This window comes from Arachis ipaensis, chromosome B04 (assembly GCF_000816755.2).
Source record: "Arachis ipaensis cultivar K30076 chromosome B04, Araip1.1, whole genome shotgun sequence".
NCBI classification, from domain to species: domain Eukaryota; kingdom Viridiplantae; phylum Streptophyta; class Magnoliopsida; order Fabales; family Fabaceae; genus Arachis; species Arachis ipaensis.
In genome coordinates this window covers 20,035,655-20,042,829 of record NC_029788.2, presented here as the reverse complement: position 1 = coordinate 20,042,829, position 7,175 = coordinate 20,035,655, and the positions used below count along the sequence as shown (strand labels likewise).

The following is a 7,175-nucleotide window of genomic DNA, read 5'->3' as shown; positions in this document are numbered from 1 at the left end:
ATTAAATTAGAAAAATAAATAAAAGGAACATTGAACCTGTGATGAAGAAGAAATAATCCTAAATCCTAAAACTAAATCCTAAGAGAGAGGAGAGAACCTCTCTCTCTCTAAAAACTACATCTACTCCTAAAATTGTGAATGTGAAAACTTGATTATGAATGGATGCATTCTCCCATTTTATAGCCTCTAATCTGTGTGTTCTGGGCTGAAAACTGGGTCAAAAATAGCCCAGAAATCGCTCCCAGCGATTTCTATTACGTTCAGGTCGCGGGAAGGTGACGCGGAGGCGTCGTCCACGCGGTGGCGTGGATTGAAGTTCGCAGATGCGATGTGGGCGCGTCATTCACGCGTTTGCGTCACCTAAAATTGGAGCAGCTATGTCATATTATATATCAAATCGAAGCTCCGGACGTTAGCTTTCCAACGCAACTGGAACCGTATCGTTTGGACCTCTGTAGCTAAAGTTATAGCCGTTTGAGTGCGAAGCGGTCAGGCTGGACAGCTTAGCAGTTTCTCCAACTTCTTGTATTCCTTCCACTTTTGCATGCTTCCTTTCTATCTTCTGGGCCATTCCTACCCTGTAATCTCTGAAATCACTTAACACACATATCAAGGCATCTAATGGTGATAAGAGAGGATTAATATTAGCAATATAAAGGCCAAAGAAGCATGTTTTCAATCATAGCACAAAATCAGGAAGGAAGACATAAAGCATGCGATTAGTATGAATAAATGGGTAAAGAGTTGATAAAAACTACTCAATTGAGCACAAGATAAACCATGAAATAGTGATTTATCAGGTACTTTCCGTCTTCCCATGGCCACAAATCATGCTTGATTCCCATCGATTGGAGGTCTCTTCGAGCTTTAATGTGGTCTTTAGACTTACCTTTCTCGTTCATTATGGTGAAAACTATGTTGTCGCACACATTCTTATCTATGTGCATGACATCAAGGTTGTGACGCAATCCATTGTTCTCCCAATATGGCAGCTCAAAGAATATACTTCTCTTCTTCCAAGGAGTCTCGTCTTGCATGGCAGTTTGCTGTTCGCATGTCCTTTTCCCCGTAACCGATTGCACCTTGCCAAGTTGGACATGCACACCCTCTAACTGCCGGACAATGTCTCCACCAGAGACTTTGATAGGTGGACCTCTATCCTCTATCTTTCCATCAAAGGAGTACCGATCTTTTCTGTATTTGTGGTCATGATTCAGAAAGCGACGATGACCCATGAAACACCATTTCTGGCTGTGTGTGAGCCGGTTAGTTTCAGCATCCAAATTGCACGCAGGACAGGCTCTCCTACCGTACGTGTTCCACCTAGATAAGTTGCCCAGGCCTGGAAAATCACTTATTGTCCACATCAACGCAACATACATCTTGAAGGTTTTTTTCTCGACTGCATCATAAGTTTCAACACCCCTCCATAATTGCTTCAACTCGGTGATCAACGGCTCTAGGTACGCATCTATGTCATTTCCAAGCATTTTAGGACTAGCAATAATCATAGAGAGGATAAACAAAGTGGGTTTCATGCAAATTCAAGGCGTCATGTTATATGGGATAAGAACTACGGGCCAAATTGAGTACTTCGAGCTCATGTTCCCAAAAGGGTTAAAGCCATCGCTGGCTAATGCTAGGCGAACACTGCGCAGATCACGAGAGAAGTCGGGATATCGTATGTCAAATGACTTCCATGCCTCGGCGTCCCTTGGATGCCTATACATACCATCAGAGTTAGGACCTCTCTTATGCCACAGCATGTCAACGGCTGTCTTACTAGACATATATAACCTCTGCAATCGTGGAATAAGGGGGAAGTAACGAAGAATCTTCGTCGCCTGTGGTTTGCTATTCTTCTTAACAACCATCTTGATCCTCACCCTAGAGTTCTTCTTAGTCTTATGCTTCCATCTCGATGTCCCACACTGCTTGCATTTGGTCAACTCTTGGTCGTTGCCTTGGTATAGCATGCAGTCATTTGGACATGCATCTATCTTCTTGTACGCGAGACCTAGTTTTCTTATGACTTTCTTGGCATCGTGAACAGTGGATGGAATCTGGGCATGCTCAAAGGCGTCTGCGAGCAACTCCAAAATCATTCCGAAGGCCTTATCGCTCACTCCGCACATGGACTTTATGTGATAGAGCCTCACCAAGAAAGACAACTTAGAGAACTTTGAACATCCTGGGTATAACTCCTACTCCCCGTCTTCGAATAGGTCGTGAAAGTTGCGGGTCTCTCGAATAGGTTTTTGTATAGGTAAGGCAACTCATCCATAGCGCCGCCGTCATGTTCATTCTCTGAGTCTTCTTCGTGGCCGGGAAGTCCTGAGAAGTTGAATGCCTCGTGGACCATATCAAGCATCGGGGCGTTGAAATTTTGTTCAGATTGATCTTCTTGTCCATCACAAGAGCTCTCGACCCCGCGTCTCTCACCTTGATGGATCCAAAATGTGTAACTAGACGGGAAAGTGTTTATCACCAAATGATCGAACACATCCTCTTTATTTTGTAAGAGGCGGAACCCACACTTCGGATATGGACAACGTATCATCCCATCGGATGATGCATTGGCAAATGCAAAATCTAGGAATCTGGTCAAATCGTTCCTATATTCTGCACTAACTCGCGACTTTGAAATCCAACTCTTATCAATATCTAGTTTAATGAAAAAATAGAACGACGACACATAGTAAAACAAAGTCAGACCATGAGAAAAAAGTAAATAATTAACACTTGATATAGAATGCGAGAATAACTCTTAAACCGAATAATAAAACACACATTTACTAGCATCCAGGATAATACACAGCTAACAAAAAAATAAAAGAAAATTGCTTACTCATTGAATAATTCTGCACTTTCAAAAGAAATTACTGGAAGAAAGAAACTCTGGGTCCAATGCCAAATATTTGAAATGGAAAATAAAATTCCTTCTTTAAAAAAGAAAAAGAAAAAGAGGTATATTATATTAATCTGAGAAATAATAAAATGATAAATTAATATAGTATTACAATATATTAGGGGTGTTCAAGTTCAGTTGACCTTTTTATGTTTAATATTTAATTCTTAAAGAATCAGTTTGAAGTTCTTATATATTAAAATTGCAGAACTGAAATTATATGAAATCTGACTCACCCATTAATTATATCAAATAAGAACACAAGATATATAATAAAATAAATGAAGACTTCATTTGAGTATGGAATAAATACGATTGACTCATTATTTTGTACATCTTATGAGGTTGTAATTATCTTCAAATAACTCCTAAGCTATTAACTGTATATTATTCAAGAATTTCATAACCAATAATTGCTTTCTTTCTTTCATTTGTTCAAGCATTTGCTGGTATAGTTCTTAAAAAATTCACATTAAAATTAGTTAGCAAAGCAGAACTATAAGCCATCTTTGTTAACGGGACAAGAATAACTATTTGGATTCAATGTACCTCCAGAATCAGATATTGAAGTATTTTAAATTCATCACTATTTTAAAGTTCGATAGACTTATAATGTATAAGTATTTCTTAAATAGTTTTAGATGCAGTCTGATGATGAAATATAATGTATAAAAAGTAATTAAATATTTCAACTTTTAACCCACCTGAAGAGAACAAGTGTAAGCTGAAGGAAGCTTTGATTCTGGAGTAGGAGCTGTGAAGTTATGGGATAATATAGCTCCAAGGACTGTGATAAGTCTAAGTCAATGTTATCAAGCTGAAACAAGCAGAAACATGAAAATATTAATGTGTGAACAGTGACATGATACATGTCACAGTCAACGCGCTAATCATTTATGCATAATTTTCAACCCATTTGAATTGTAAGTACCTATGCTAAAGTCATATGGTCATCAAGCAATCCCATAATAACTACAGTATATATGAGAAGAATAATGAATTTATAGATTAAGAGAGAAGAAGATTGTGTAAGGAGCACATTTTGTAGCATAAGAAAAGGGACTAGAGAAAACAGTTTTGCCATTAATTTATAAGTCTTTAGAATAAAAATGAATACTAAGTAAATTCTCGAAAAGACTTTATGCAAGACTTATTGGTTCTTGACCATTGATAATACCTATCACAGTTACAGGTGCAGGAATACACCTCAGGTAATTTATTTCAGATCTACGAGATATCTGCTCGTCAGAGAACCTACTTCAAGGCAAACAAATTAAGTTAAGACAAATTTAGAATGTAACTCCGAGAATTAGAGGAAACATTGAACAATGGTAACCAAAAAATTTCTAAGCTGATGAGAGATCTTGAGATTAAAACCATGATGAAGGTTAATAAAAAGGTTGGTTGAAATTTCAAAGAGTGGTTCAATTTAATCATTAAGGTGATGCTCATAAGGACTAGCTTGAATCACCAAAAGCACAAAATTAGATCTCTTTTTTTTGTAAATTCAGAAGCTCACTATTTAATTACTTAACTTGAGAGGTCCCTATAGTTGCAAAAAAGTGATTCAACTTAGTTTTTAAAGTGATGGTTAAAAGGCCTAGCTTAAATCAGCCAAGAGCACTAAATCAAATAATCATTTTTCTGCAAATTCGAGAGCTAAAACCATTAATTTACATAATTTTAGAGATTAAAATAAAACAAATATACAGTTTACTGAAACCAAAACAAATTTATATTCCAGAATCATAGAAGAGAAAAGATCCACTTAGTATCAAGAAGACAGAAAAGGTTATCTCAATTTCAGTCACAGCATAATCTACATTAACATATCCCCAATTCATTAGAAACACGTCAGATAGCACCAACTAAAGTCAAGCATGTTTGAACAGTTATACACCGAAGAATCAGAAAGTCAAAAGTTGAAAAGTACTTCACCATAATAAAGCATACATGAGTGGTTTATAAATATTTTTTATAGGAAAAAAAGCATAAGATTTATTTTTAATAATACAATTAAAATATTAAAGTATATATATACATCTTTCCTCCGACTTCTCTACTATTTCAATAATGTGATGCATTAATACATATAGACACAAATTACATCCAGATACATTGGTCTAACGATATTTAGCACAAAACTTTCAAACCACAGTTTAACTAATTTAACTAATCCAATAAAATTTGTTCTAACTCACAATTTGGGAATGAAGCTGCAATGCCCAATGTGTGGCCTTATAATAATACATAGCCCTTTTTTTCTTAGAGTTTGTACACACAAAGAATAATTTAAAAAAAAACATGATGAAGGGACTACTAGTACCAGACAAGAAGAGTTGCATGTCTCTCAACTGAGTTGCTGGGAGCATTTCAGAGTATAAAAATTTCTGCCAATACAAATTTTATCCAACTAATTTGGCTGCTAAGGTTATCCAGATAAAAGTAAAAGATATACCTCAAGTGCAATGAAGCTGCTTCAAGATTTATAGCAGCAAATAATGGAACAGAGCTCCGCCAGAGTAGCTTACTTAGGTAAACATTATATTCATAAAAGTTGTAATCAGAGAGCTACAATTTTCCAGCTTAGTTCGATGAAGCTAAAACCACAAATGTGTTCATGTCATTTTTTTTATTTTTTTATTTACATTATTTCAAATCTTACAACGTATAGAATTTTCAAGAATCCAAGTCATGAAATTGTCTTAGGAAACTGTAGAGCAGCACATGCTAAATGAGCCGAAGCAATAAACACAAACACATCAAGACTCAAGGGTTCAGATATTGGAAAAACATTAAATCTGAGTGTTAAATTGAAGAAAAAATTGGCCAAAATTAATCAAAGAACGTTGTTCAATAATGAAATTTAGAAAGCACAAAGATTAAATTGATGCAAGATTAATTTATTAACAGCCACGAAACTTAAATTGGGACGAGGGAGAGGAACTTACGACTGAGAGGGGAGTCTATTGCAAATTTGCAATTGGCAACGCAAAGCAGGGCCAAAGGGGAAAAGGAGGCTGCCAAGGATGACACAGGGAAGGATGGCTTGGGATGACGCCGACGACGTCAAACACATGCACGGCAGAAGGAGAAGACTCGAACGACCCCTCCTACTTCACCTTCGTGCACGGGAGCTACACGGCTGAGGAGGAGCCTGGTGACCGGAACGAACGATGAAGCGAACGCAGTTGGATCTGACAGAGGGAAGGGTAACGAAGACGGGGAAGGAGACCAGTGATTGACTATATCTTGGCTCTGACGAAGGGTTCTTGCGCCAAATACTGAAGGTTTATGGCGCAAAATAATTTTGGTTTGGAGATTTTAGTGAAGCGAAATCCCCCTCCTCCCAAAGTTATTTGCTGCGGTGAGGGCCCAATACCGCCTCGGGTCAAATTATTTGGAGCGGGGGTTAATTACGTAGTAGGAACCGCAACAATTCAACTAAATTGGGGCGGTTGGGGACAACGGCCAGCAATTTTTGGCTGCTAAGTCCCGCGTCTCTTGTGGTGTGAGTTAACATATATAGCTTATTTAACTTGTGCACTTTTTTACGTAAAACGAATCTAAAAAAGGTGTTACAAGTTTAAGTAACAATGATTAAAACATATATAATTTAAAATAGTAGTGTTAACTTAACTGGATTATATCCAGATAGTTGTTACTAAAGAAAACATTGAAATATTATACGCATTTTGCGGCGGTTGGAAGAAAACTGTCGCAAAATGTAAAACAATAACTCACCCGACGTTATACATAGTGGCGGTTCGAGAAAAACTGCCACTAAATACAATACTGATTGTAGTCGCACTCTTAACCGTCGTGATATACATCGCAGTATGTCATTTTGCGACGATTTTATAAAACTGCTGCCAAATTTCCGCTGCTATACATTATTATATTGTTGAACCCTTTTTGGTTGTGCATGTATAGATTTTGACTCTACTTAAAGGATAATAAGGCGTTGGTTGACGACCACCAAACATGAACATTATTATATTCATTTAATTTTTAGTAGGTAGCTATATATTCTCCCCCGTGAATGTAAAATTTTTATGACTCTATAGTCTCTACTTTCTAGGCTTCATGCATCTACATTAGACTTAGCTTACTTCACAATCCACAAAACTCATGATTTGGAAATGGAAAATAATATTGAAAAGTTTTTAAATGTATATGATACATTAATATTTCAATAATCTTAATTGTTGATTTTAATTAATATATATTATATATTTTTTATAATTAAAATTAATAATTAAAATTA

At 36.5% G+C, this 7,175-nt stretch overlaps 1 long non-coding RNA gene across 1 annotated transcript; it reads right to left on the bottom strand.

Annotated features, from left to right (window-relative positions):
• Nucleotides 1,846-5,356, bottom strand: LOC110270969. The gene is made up of 4 exons (XR_002360830.1): nucleotides 4,086-5,356; nucleotides 3,613-3,725; nucleotides 2,052-2,942; nucleotides 1,846-1,963 (listed from the first exon to the last, which is right to left on the bottom strand). It is a non-coding gene; the product is annotated as an uncharacterized LOC110270969 (long non-coding RNA).